General features: G+C 35.7%; 1 long non-coding RNA gene across 1 annotated transcript; it reads left to right on the forward strand.

Annotated features, from left to right (window-relative positions):
- The first annotated feature begins 485 nt into the window (after positions 1–485).
- LOC120494958 (uncharacterized) lies at positions 486–7,444 on the forward strand. The gene is made up of 4 exons (XR_005625944.2): positions 486–1,039; positions 1,508–1,587; positions 2,456–2,621; positions 5,665–7,444. It is a non-coding gene; the product is annotated as an uncharacterized LOC120494958 (long non-coding RNA).
- Positions 7,445–14,463: the final 7,019 nt, after the last annotated feature.

Raw genomic sequence — 14,463 nt, forward strand, 5'->3', positions numbered from 1 at the left:
TTAACAGGGCATAAACATATTTAATCCTTATCTTAAACTTCTCCAAAGTCTCCCCTAACAATATAGGCTTCATAAATGCATAATTTTTTGAGATATCATATCATCCTCTGATTTGAAATGAAGCATGACCATTGGTTATAAGTTGCAATAGTATTCACACTTTTCTATAAATATTAACATACATTTAATAAATATATTCTTAATGTTGGTTGTTTTTATCTTTTAGCTTAACGTTATATACTTCAATATTAATAACATTTGATTAATCATGAGTTTTGAATTTGAGCCAAAACTCTCAAGCTTTCTAAGTATGTTTTGATTAATGTATCTATTCAGAATGAAGAAACCTTTTTATTATGTGTAGATTATGTGTGCATTACTTTCCAAAATTGGGGCTGCCTGGTTAACTCATAAATACGTAACATGGGATTTTTATTTTACAAAAATCAGTGTTTTTATATGTGTATATATATATTCGAAAGCAGGAGAGATAAATGTGCAAGTTTCCAGAGCTGTTTCTGAGCTGCAAGGCGAAATCAAAACGCCGTCAGAGTGGGCGGGGTTTAGGCAGTCAAAGCTAGAGTCTGTTAGAAAAAAGCGCGAAAGAAGCATTTGAATTTCTGTTTCGTCGTCAGTGACAGAAAAGCTAAGTTAATAGTCGAATTTACGTTTTCGTAACAGCCTTTAACGTTAAGCTCTGTTAATAAGTCTAGTATTTTTCAAATGTGCGTTTCTTTATACACGGCTTTGTCTTGTGGTTGTAACGTTATTTATTTTGTTTTCGTCTTTGTGTTGATATCTTTCACTTTTTGCCTGAGAGGAATTCAGCGAAAACGTTTCCGTGAGAGCGCCGACGGAGACGTTTTTACAGCCTTTAAACGTTATTAGTATTAGTTAGCCAACAGTTTACCTAGTTATCGGTAGCTAGCTAGCCAGGAGAATATTTTTCCCCCACCCGTTGCCTCAGCCGGAGTTTCCATCTTGGGATCGCGGATCCTTCACCAACTGCTAATGGGGATTCGGGACTTCCAGAAAATCAGTAAGTTAAGTAACGTTAACTTTACGTACCATTTTACACCCCCCAACATAATGCAGGTTGACAAGCCTCCAATTGTTCAAGTAAATACAGGTTTGTTTGTGTCAGGTTTATGTTATTGGTGGTTGAGCATTTTTTCTTTAATAGACCTCACCTCACAATAATAACGTTAAGTTATAACATGGTGCTAACGTCTATCTCAATTATTGGTTAAATGCTGGGTAACTTAACAGTTAAAGTCACTGTTGTCCACTGTGTGAACAATATTTTAATTAAGAGAAAATTGATGTAACTTAGAGTGGTAATTGATAAAGTTATTGTGGTAAGTTACTTAGTTTTTTATGAGTAAACATGCACAAACCTAAAGAGAAAAAAAAGGCTCATTGCTTTCTTATCAACAATTTTTATAAAGCTTTTTCTATCCTAGTTAGTTACCTTCTTTCGTGTGACTCTTTATCTTTGCTGGCATAGGAGACTAACGGTACCACTCCCTCAGATGTAGAAGAGGCCCAGCTGTCTCCTCCCTATCACTCCAAGGATTATCATGCTTGGTAAGTTTCACATTCACTGTTAACAAATCCTTAATGTATTAACTTTATGCAGAAGCAAAGCAACGTTTCTGGAAAACACTAGTGAATGCAGAGTTTGTGTCGTGCCATTCTCTGCACTAGTCAGCAGTCACTTCAAAAACTTAAGTTATGTGGAGTAAGTTACTCTCTTATTTTTAGTAGCCACCTATAATGTCGTGATTACTATTTCAGATTGCTTGCTATGCCTGTGTCACTCATTGTTTTTCTATCACCAAACCAGTAACTGCTATTTAAAATCCTTAAAATTCACCTCAAAATGAAAGTTTCCGAATAATTTACAAGATATCCATGTCTTTCTTTCCTTCCTCAATGAAAGAGAAATGACATTTTTGTAGGAAAACATTTCTAGATTTTTCTTTGAATAATGGGCTCCAGTAGTCCAACAATTGTAGATAAAAAGTATATAAATTATAATTTTTTTTTCAGAAAATGACTGATCATTTCGCTAGATAAGACCCTAATCCTCAGCTGGGAACCTGTATAGTGCGTTGAAGTACTTCAAAGACCTTTGAAACTGCATTCATTTGGACTTTAAAACGTTGTTTACAATTGAAGCCCATTATCCAAAGAAAAATCAAGAAATGTTTTCCTCAAACTTAATTTCTCTTCCACTGAGGAAAGAAAGACATGGATATCTTGGATGGCATTAGGGTGAGTAAATTATTAGGAGATTTTCATTTTGAGGTGAACTAATCAACCCTTTAATCCACTGCTTCAAAGATATGTATGCTCCCTGCCCTGTTTTTACAATAATTTATGTGGAAAAAATCTTTTATTGAATGTATCGCTATGAAATATAATTTTTGTGATGACTCTTGTCTTTACTAAGGAGAGACTGCAAAAAAATGGATGCTGTCGATCAAGGGGAGGGTCGTAACCCCACCTGGTGCTCACATGGTGGACTTCACCACTGCCTTGGCCGCTCTCTTCGCCTGTTATGTATTCAACCTACAGTATTAGGTGGAAGCCAGCACAACACTGGAGTTTGATCAGAGGTATTTTTATATTAAGTAATTTGATTGCAATGTAAAAGCACATTGACAATTGAAAAGCTGTTCAAAATCATCTTCTCCCTTTAAAATGTTATGTAATAGGTAGGGCCCTATGAAATCCATTTTATTTTTTCCCAAATTCCGTTTTATTTTTTCCCAAATTTCGTTTTTTCCGTTTTAATTTTAGGGAATTAGGGTTTTTTTTACCCTTGACTGTTATTTTAGTTGTAAAAAATAGTATGCTTTTAAAGTTAATGATAAAAATCTATTAAAAAAATAAAAATAAATTAGGAATGACCGAATTTATTGAGGTAATACAGACAATTACTCAGTAGCCTTTTCAGGACAAATACTGCATGATGCAACATAACACTGCACTCTTCAAGTAACAACAAAATATGGTTATGAGCTTTAAACTGTCCAGTAATATAAATTATATTAGTTTATAAGTTTAAATAAAGTCACACTCTGTCTCTCATGGAGTTCGCTTCGCCTTTGTCCAGTCCGGCGCCTCAGACAGACGTGGTGTGCACGTCGTGTGTATGTATGTGTGTGAGACGCGTGAGTGAGAGAGAGACGGAGGGAGAGCGGGGAAATACAACTGAATGAATACGCTGCGTGTTTTAAATAGTGTTAAAAACCGAAACGCAGTATGTGGCGGCGAATTAAGTGTGGGAAACACTGCATAAGTCACGTGCGAACTGCTCGGCACTGACGGCTTATACCGTTGAGTTTCTTAACTTTTAGTCGACGAAAGGAGAGCCGCTTCGCCATGCTTTCATTGTTTTGATTTCGTCATTGGAGCTGAAATGATGGGTTGGGGGGTTGAGTCGCCCAGATTTGCTTCCCCCGGTCTGCATTTTCAACAGACATACGTTCTTCTCCCACACAAAAACAGAATTTCAAACCAAATATGTAAAAATCCACGAAATTCCGCGTTAACACTAGATTCCGCGTTAATTGGCCAATTCCGCGATTCCGTCCGCGATCTCGTTATCGCGGAAATCATAGGGCTCTAAATAGGGCTGGGTGATATGTCTGAAAACTGTATCACGATATAAGTGTTTCATATTGGTTGATATCGACAATTATTGATATTTTTATGACCTATTTAAAATAAGGACCATGAGAAAAATATATTACATTTAAACATTTTTATTTTAAACCTAAAGGATTAGTTCACCTCAAAATGTAAATGTCCTTATAATTAACTCACCCCAATGGCATCCAAGATATCCATCTCTTTCTTTCTTCAGTGGAAAAGAATTTAAAGGAGAACTCCAGCGTAAAATGAACCGTTGGTCTAATAACACATTTTTACCTAGTCAGCCGTTCTCTGATATTTGTTTTCATGATAATCGAATGTAAAGAGTTTTATCTCTAAAAACTGTTTAGATTATAACGCTAGTATATGGGGACATATAATAAGTAAGATCTATCGCTAGTTAATACCACTAACAAGGCTCAAAATAGCCCCACACTAACACCAAACGGCATTCGTGGTTCGACTTGTCGAGACTGTTTTCCCAAGATGGCTCCTGCCTGTATACGCGAAGTGGACTGTCTTGATAAAATATCTTCTTATACTGTCTGTACACTTACAAAGTTCTCAATGCTTCGTTTTGGATGTAGGGACCCTCATTATGTTAGTGTGGGGCTATTTTGAGCCTTGTTAGTGGTATTAACTAGCGATTTCTTTTTACTTAGTCAATGCCCCCATATACTAGCGTTATACACTAAACAGTTTTTAGAGATAAAACTCTTTACATTCGATTATCATAAAAACAAATCTCAGAGAATGGTCGACTAGGTACCAATATGTTATTAGACCAAAGGTTAATTTTGCACTGGAGTTCTCCTTTAAGAACTAATCCTTTAAAGGGAAAATTAAGCAGTCAATCAAGTTTACAAGATTTACTAGATGGATTTCCACTATAATCAACAATTATATAAGACACATGACAAATGTAAACATATAAAAGAAAAAAAGTAAAAACTTAATATCTTTCGCCGCCAGGGTGGCGTCATTGCGCAGTATTCTAACATGTGACGTAACGGGGTTGGTTGGCTTTAGTTAATAGGCTTTGGGCAGTGAATATCCCAACATCAAACTGTTTACACCACAGTGTTTTGACCGCGGACGACTAATGTTAGGTACAGTTATTAGACAAAAAGACAATGTCTAATGTTATGTTGACAATCTGCACTGTGTTCATGTGTTCAAACATTGTTCACGATGTCTGCCATCATATTCCCGTCTCGTCAACACCATGTAAGTTACGTTGCTATGTAGAGCAACACCATGTAAGTTACGTTGCTATGTAACCACCACCGGTGGTGGTTTGGGGCGAAGAGCGGGTTTGAAATGCTAACAGGTGTCAGTATGGCTGTTGAATTGCGATGCCCACTGTGTCAGAGTCCATCTGCTTTCAAGAGGTTGATCTTGACCATGCGTGGTCAATTCTGCATCACTGGCACGCACGTTTACCATGCTATACCATCTATACTAGTTAAAACTCATAAATAACTACAAATAACTAATGTTAGGGTAATCTGTTATGTTTTGTTGCGTGTTTCTTAAAAAAAAAAAATATATATATATATATATATATATATATATATATCGGCCGATATATAGGAATATCGGATTTTAAAACCAACAAATATTTGTATCGGTATCGGCCTTCAAAATCCTTTATCAGTCGGGCTCTAGTTAAAATAACTGATCTTTCACGAGACGTCTGAATCGGTGTATAACAAATTGGTAACACTTTACAATATGGTTACATTTATTAAACTCTAGTTAACTACATTAGTTAACATTAACTATTAATAAACTGCACTTCTACAGCATTTATTAAACTTTCTAAATGTTAATTTCACCATTTACTAGTAGCCTAAATTATTTAAATAAGTTGTATTTGTTAAAGGAACACTCCACTTTTGTTTTTTATTGGCTCTACAACTCTCCCAGAGTTAAACAGTTGAGTTTTACCGTTTTCGAAACCATTCAGTCGATTTAATGTGTTTTCTTCTTTAATTTCAGGGCTCCAAATAGGATTCTCTGTCTCCAAGGTCAAGGCATGCAAGAGGCCATAGACCTTTGCCAAGTGGCAGGGGAAGTTTATTTTCCTTTCTGTTTTAAATGTTCATGCAAATGTTAAATATATATTTTTTTAATGTTCAATGTTTTATTTTATTTCAATATTGCCATAATGTTATTTATTGCTCTTTAGAATGGGGTAATCAGTTATTTGCACAACTTCAAAGTAGTTAAATTTTTTGACTGTATTGTATCAATTTGCATTATTGTTCCATTATAGCAACTAGTCATACGGAACTAGTGAATGAACTAGTAACAGTTTGCTCTGTAACTTTACAAATCTTGTAATGAAATAGGCTCGTTGTATCAATTTGTATTAGCCTATTGTTCCGTCATAGCAACCTGTCATACAGAACTATTGAATGAACTAATAACAATTTGCTCTGTAACTTTAAAAAAACGTTTTGTAAAATTTTCTTCAGTCGTAAATTAAAGGAACACGACAACTTGTTGGGACTTTAGCATATTCACTGTATCCCCCAGAGTTAGATATATCTCGTGCATGCTGTAACTCTGTCTGACACACCCACCGCTAGCCTAGCTTAGCACAAAGACTGGGTCTAAATGGCTCCAACTAGCATACTAATCCCAATAAGTGACAAAATAACGCAAACATTTTCCTATTTACATGTTGTGATTTGTATAGTCACAGAGTGTACAAAAAACAAGGTCATATGTGACAGCCATCTTTACCGTATAAATATTGGGAACTATATTCTCAGAAGGCGAAGCACTGCTACTTGGGCGGAGTGATAACCGCAGCACCCGAGACGCGTTATGGAGAGGAGCAGAGAGTTCGTTCAGAGTTGGAATAATAGAGTCAGCAATTACTAGATAGTGAAAGCATAGTTTACAATCATGGGTGTTCGCTGTATTGTAAAGAGCTGCGACAATAAATGGGAGACCAGGTAATGCCATGATGTTTCAAAGAATTCCGAACAAAAATGCATCCTGACTAATAAATATCACAGGTCAGCATTTTTGTTTGGAATTCTATGAAACATCATGGCATTACCTGGTCTCCCATTTATTGTCGCAGCTCTTTTAAAATACAGCGAACACCCATGATTGTAAACTATGCTTTCACTATCTAGTAATTGCTGACTCTATTAATCCAACTCTGAACGAACTCTCTGCTCCTCTCCACGGCGCGTCTCAGGTGCTGCGGTTATCACTAGCAGTGGTTCGCCTTCTGAGACTATAGTTCCCAATATGCGGTTAAATGATGGCTGTGTCTCATATGACCTTGTTATTTGTACACTCTGATTTATACAAATCACAACATAAATAGGAAAATGTTTGCGTTATTTTGTTACTTATTGGGATTAGTATGCTAGCTGGAGCCATTTACATCCAGTCTTTGTGCTAAGCTATAGGCTAGCGGTGGGTGTGTCAGACAGAGTTACAGCACGCATGGAGATGAAAAAGGTATGTAAGGATTTATCTAACTCTGGGGGATACGGTGAAAAAGCTAAAGTCCCAAAAAGTCGGAGTGTTCCTTTGAATATAGCAACAGTAGAATAAGCATGATGATAGACTTCACGCCATTAGACTATCTAAAGTTAACACTCCGCTGGGTGTTGTGGCCACATTACTTGCATAGAACGTGCATTAACTTTGGATGGTATAATGGCATGTTGTCCAATGTCCATTATCCCTTTGTTGTACCTGTTTTGTCATTTCTGTTCACCAAATCTTTTTAAATAAATAACTGTTAACAATTTTCTTATTGTCTGCAGTTGATTGCAATGTTTTAGAAAAATGGGTGTTTCTTTTAATGATGGCTAATATTAAATGATAGTGATATAGTATTTAAATTGTACAGTGAGAAACTGAATTTACAGTGCTTAACCGTTATCTACTGTTTATAGTACTGTGTTGCATACAATACATAAAAAACAGTGCTTAATGTTTTTTGTATGTAAATTAAATTGAAATTTTCTTCTACAGTAAAACAATCAATGCTGTAAATACAACTAAAATCAAAATATTTCAATGTTTTTGATTTCACAGTGTTTACATAAAATACTGTGAAAAGTACACTACCCTTACTGTAAAACGTATTCACAGTAACTTACTGGCAACGATTAGCCAGTAAGTTACTGTAAATACAACTAAAATCACAGTATTTAATTGTTTTTGAATTCACAGTATAAACATAAAATACTGTAAATGGAAGTACAGTACCCTTACTGTAAAGAGAATTCACAGTAACTTACTGGCTAATCGTTGCCAGTAAGTTACTGTAAATTTTACAGTAAATTTTTTACAGTGCACGCTGGGTGGAGAGGGTAATTCCTCATGCACTTGCCAGAGTATGGAGCACATATATGACACATGAAATCCAAAGCCTTTTCCCCTTGAGACGTCTCTGAATGTATATAATTACACCCAGCGCTGAGCTCTGGCCAGTATCTATTGTGCGTGGCCAGTGCTGTGCTGTGTTCTGAGCCAGCAATCCCTGCTGTAGATATTCCTTTAAAATGCACATGCAGTGAATAACAAGCCTGCCTTTTGACAGAATGATTAATTACCTGCAAAGGTGCTGCAAAATCTTGCCATCGATAGAATGATTAATAAGCAGTTGCGTTCTGAATCTGGCGGAAATGTATGAATTTAGAGGCTCAAACCTGAAGCTAAATCTGCATCTTCTTCCTGCTTTGAGTGTAGCTGTGTGTGTTTGGGGGTTTTGATGGTGTGTGGGGTGTTTATGTGAGTGATGGACGCAGGGAGAGAGCAAAGGTGCATGTACAGGGAGCAGAGCATGATTGTGTTGTGGAGGATTGTGGTGAGAAGAGAGTGCTAAATGAGACCACAGAGAGTTCAGAAAAAGACCTGGTGTAAAAGCTCTTCTTACATGGAACACCACTATGCAGGCTTTAAAGCAGGATCAACATGCAGTATTAATGGTGGGTTTTTTGTTTTTGTTGTGGTTGATTTGTTTTTTGTTTTGTTTTTTTGCTTTTACCTGTGTGTTTTTATGGGCAAATCCCACATATTTTATTTCTGTGAATTGAATTTGAAGAGATTTGCCAGAAGGGGACGCTACTTTTTGAGTTGATCGAACAAAAATGAGCTGAATTACTTTATGACTGTCATTTATTGACTGTAATTTAGGCCTAATGAAGATATTACCTTCAATTATGTTATATTTCTTTTGCCATTTTATGCCTTTATGCCTTTGCCAACAAAAGCGGTGGAATGGGATCGGGATTGGGAAAGGACAAAGATTTTTATTATAAAAAAAAATAAAAAATGATTTCCTCTCTTGCACTCAAGGAAGATCAAGAGACTTGATAATATTCTTTAAGCCCAAAGTACACTTAAGTTTTGTCATTGTAAGTACAAAGTACACTTCGTTTTGTACACTTCAGAAAGTTTTCTCATTGTTATGAGTGATAAAAATGTCTCTTTACTCATGCAAAGTTGTAGGAATCTCTTAAACTCCCTCACACAAGAACTCATCAACATTGATAATCTATTGCCGTTACTGTTTCTACAAAATGGCAAAATGAGAGAAACTGGCAACTATATGCTATATATTCTCTCTCAATATTATAACAATTGAAAAGTCTCATATAATTTTATGGAGAGCAAGTTTAAACACCTGAACAATATTAATAGAAAAGTCTTATCTCTAAAAAATTGTGATTATTACTTTTCCATGCCATTTAAATGTTTCGTTTCACTACGCAGGTGCCGATCCTATTTAGATATTACCAAGATCTAATGCCAGCCCAATCCCAATTTACCTCATTGATTTAAAATGGTTTTAGCCACCCATCTGAAGTCAGCACTAACGCTGGTTCATTTGCATACTAATTAAAGTTCTTAATCAGACATTTTGGAAAAGATTGAGAATTCTCAATGCTGATCATTTTGCGACCTCAGGTTTCTAACAGCCAATAAATTGCTGTGCATTTACTCTATTTACACATAGTAGAGAGCTGTTAGCTTGAACGAGGTCCACTCTTATGACAAATACACATGATGAATTTGATTATGCCACATCTAACTGAAAAACAAAGTGAGTTACACACTCCCAGGTGGCAGTCTAATTAAGTTATCAGGCACCTTTAGGGCATGTGGTCTGGTTCGGAGCCAACAGATGCATCTAGTCCAAATGACGACTGTTTGTTGCTTTCTTGGACCTAAACAGCTTGCCAGTCAGCTTGTGATGAAAACTCAATGGCATTATGCCTTATTTCAGCTGTTGTATGCATTTAAAAATGATTAATGCAGTGATTTGTTTTTCTTTTTTAAACTTTAATTAAACAGCTCGGCATCGTCTGTGAAGCAGCAGACATATGATGCTAGTTAATGCATGTTTGTGATTGGCTGCTTTTGAATAGTTTGGTTACAATCAATTGTGATGTTTTCATAATCAGCCTCATAATAGCTGGGAAAACGTTCCCTTTTCCGATTAATCACAATCTTTGTTGGAAGATTTTTTTTTTTTTTTTTTTTCTTTTACGTGACACAGTAAGCATAGGCTAGGCTATATAGTGAAATTCAGATTTACAATATCCAGGTAAATTTGATGAAATTACTAACATGAATTATTTACCAAAGAGACATGCAACAACTTTTTGTTTTAATCTACACTCTCAGAAAAAAAGGTACAAAAGCTGTCACTAGGGCTGTACCTTTTCAAAAGCTACACTTTTGTATCAAAAGGCTACATATTGGTACCTTAGTGGTACATATTAGCACCTAAAATGTACATATTATCACCTAAAATTGACATATTACCACCTAAAATGGACATATTAGATCATGAAATGGACATTTTAGCACCTAAAATGTACATAGGCTATTATCACATAAAATGGACAAACGTTTACCTTTTGAAAAGGTACAGCCCCAGTGACAGCTTTTGTACCTTTTTTTCTGAGAGTGTAAACATTGAACAATATATATTGGTTGTAAACGTACAGTAATATGGACTGTACGCTTTGTGAATTATTTAATTGGGCTTCACTCCATGAACACATGTAAGCAGGGACGTGCACAGGAATTTTGAGGGGCAGTTGCTCTGACCTGAAAAAAGGGCACCCCCCCCCCCTCCTCCCCCCTCACGGGCTATATGAAGGAATATATTCAGTTGAATTTGTCCCCTTCCAAATTGCCTTATCTGGCCGTGTTTATGTCCAAACGCAATGCCTCATCTTATGGTCTTATAATTATTTATAAAGATTGCAAAATGTCAGAGATGAGACAAATGAGCAAAAGAGTTCTTCATATTGTTGTTTATTGTTTTTTAAATTATTATTATTATTTTTTTTTTATTTGAAAAGAAATAATCTGGATTGAATTGAAAAAACTCGAAAAAATTAAAAAACGCTTAGATTTCTGGAAAAAATACAATTCTTTTTTTTGCCAATCCTGACCTCCCCCTGGGGCCCTAAGCAAAATTCTGCTATGGGGCCCTCTACCTGATCTGTGATGCCGTGAGCCATGTAAACCATTTGCCATTGCCACTCAATACCGCCCAATACAATCCTCCCTCATTTAAACAAAACAGTCAAAGAATAAGTACAACAATATAGAACAGAATGAGGTTTAAACAAACAATATTTACTGAATAAAGTATTTTAATAGAATGTTAAGATAACAAGTGAATATTAACGTAAACATAAACAAGAAGAAAATAATAAAAGTACAACCCTGAACTTTGGCTTTTGGGATTAACTTTGGTTCTCTCTACAGCCAGGGTATTTTCGGAATCAGTAGCCTATGATTTTTATTTAATTTTTTTTGTATGCATGTTAAAGCAAATCTTGATTTATGGTTATTTACTGAGGGATTTGCATTCATATTGACCAGAATGTCCATCTAATCATCATTTTAAATTCAATATAGCCTATAAATCAATAGTCAATCAATGTCAAATTGCTAATACATTGGTTTATATCTTGCATAATTAGTGCAATTGTTTAGAGTTTTTACTGAGACTAGATAATCAGTGTCTTTATAATGTGTACTTTGATTGGGAGTGCCATCATTCACGTATTGTACAGTATTTCTGGTCTCCACATTTCTGCTTGAAAAATGCGAGTTTCATTTCGTGCACGCGCATATGAACGCAACACACGCGACGCGGTTATGTTTTCCGAGCTGCAGTAAACAAACACTGTTGTTGCACTTTGTCGTTTATCAAAAACAAAACGCAATAAATAATGGTATTTTACGCTCACTTTTGTCAGGCAAAAAGTGATGTAAGAGATGCACTGCCACTGCCTGCCCAGACAAACCATCAAACTTTGCTGACACTAGAAAGGACAGAACACAAGTTTACCTGACTGCTGTTCCCGCAATTCACTCTCATGTTTTTCTTCTTCCTCTTTTCGTGACGAGAAGGATAGTTTCGCTTCATTTTTTCATTCGTACACATTAATTAGCGCGCGACACGAGATGGAGGCGCGGCCTGAGTAATTTGCGGTGCCTTACCATACGGTCGCGTGAAGTCTATGGTCTCGTGGAAACAGCTTGACTTTCTAATTTTTTTTTTTTTGGAAGTGAATGAGGCTTTGCGATTTTTATATTATTTTTTTGTCTAGGCCTACGTGAAATTCTACATCCATTGTACGATTTTTTTTTTTTCCTCAGAAGGGCAACCTGAGTTGAGAAGGGCATATGGGCAGTTGCCGGGGCAACCTGAGCAACCCCCCTGTGCACGTCCCTGCATGTAAGTGCCATGTAAGTTCTACTCTATTATTTTGGAAATCCCAGCTTTAGCTGTGGGAACTGCCGGCGAATGTTTGAAAATCAACAAATGACCCGAGGGTAAAGGTCAAGCAGTACCTGCAAAACCCCTGAAAGACATACAGTACATGGACTCCGCATATGAAATAAATCATTCTAAATGCTGTTTTGTCTGTTTGTCTTGAGGCTTCATGTGTTTTCATGCACTCCCTCACTTCAGCAAACAGACTGTCCGTGAACATCTGCTGTATTATGTTCAGACAGCCTTAAACTGGCAATGTAATGTTCAAAGCGTGACCAAAAACTACTGAAGCTGGTCCACGCTCATGTTGTGTAAAATAAATACTTGAAACAGTCCTGAATTGAGCAAACAATCTTCATAAACGTATGATCTCCTGTTTCTGAGAGGCTTGCTTGATCAGCATTCAAGAAGTATATCTATTGGTATCTACAGGTTTCAAAGCAGAAACAAGCTTCTCTTACAAAGGTTCACTTTTCCTTGGGCTGTTCTTTGTTCCCAAATAAGATCCAAATAAAAAAACCTGAAAGCAATTTTTGATTCTCTTTGTATGATTGTTCTATTCTTACCAGGTAGAAAAGAAGGACAGCCCTAAAGTGCTTGCTTTGCTTTAATGATAAATCAATAAAATATCAAATTAAAAAAAAATTGCTTTATTGGCATGACTGTACATCATACAATATTGGCGAAGCTTGGAATACATAGAATAATTATAAAGACATCAAAATGGTAAAGTAATGTAGCATTGTAACATCTAAATGTACAAATTATTGTACAAATTCATGTAGACAAATAAATGTACCAAATGTACAAATATCACTCATGTTTTTGCTAAACAAACTAGCCTTACAGTATTTTCTATAATTTACAAGATGAACAAAAATTGAGTTGTAACTTATTTAAGCACCCGATTCACTAAAGGAATTATGCAAATAATGTAAATATGCCCCCTGCAAAAAATAAATATGAATGAGACGTTTTTCTGGATCAACATACTTTGTTGATCCTGGAACAACATTCCTGTCTTAAAGGGATACTTAATAATTTAGCATTAAGCTTTGTATTTGTAGGAAATGTGGTATTAAAATTACTGCGCTTTCCACCCTCATATCCCCCTGAGGCGAGAGATTTATGTATTTTTTGTCTGGAAAAAAATCCTCAGATGACGCAAAAATTTTGCAAAGTGCATTCTGGGAGTTGTTGTCTTTCATCCACATAAGCCAAAAATACATTTTCTGGCTTTTTTGATGCGGACAGCTCGGGTATGAATCTTGTGAAAGATGAGTCATGATGAAAGTGTTCACTGTAATACTGTAAATTTGTTCCTCAAATATAATTTGTTGATTGGAATGTTGTTCCAGGATGATCCAGGAAGATGGTGTACTTGGTGAATTCATGTTCACCGGATTCTGGTTGCAGTTAGGTTGCAGTAGCCTACAATGTTTTAAAAATATGCAAGAAACCAATTCTGTGATTAAAAATAATATAACCAAACCATGATGATATGCTTCCTAATTAGTATGGCCAAATATATTCAGTTCTAAACTACAACTTTGCTGCATTTTAGTCACACTATGTTGATATAACCATTTTGTAAATGTTGTTTAATTCATTATTGGAGAATGTTTTACAAGAAAACATCCTTTCTACTTCAGATTTTCAAGTTTGATTCAATTGCTGTTTCTTTGTTAATTGAGAACTTTATTGAAATTTATTGGCAAGTGAAAATCGGTTTCAGTTTTTTATTTTTCAGTGTAGATTCTCTTTGGTTTCACTTTATTTTGATGGTCCATTCAACACATTCTGTTGTCTAGAAGTAACACTGCACATGACTAACTCCTTAGAGTGTTAGTAGAGTATTAGTAGAGTGGAATAAGTTAGAATAAGTTTACTTGTAACTGTGAAGTTGCTTATAGTCAGTAGAGTGTCTGTTGGATGAGCATCACATGTAGTTGACATGTATTTGTAAAGTTACTTATAGTCAATAGAATGTTCAAAAGGGGCCATCAAAATAAAGC

This window comes from Pimephales promelas, chromosome 9, assembly GCF_988280905.1.
Source record: "Pimephales promelas chromosome 9, fPimPro1.hap1.1, whole genome shotgun sequence".
NCBI lineage: Eukaryota > Metazoa > Chordata > Actinopteri > Cypriniformes > Leuciscidae > Pimephales > Pimephales promelas.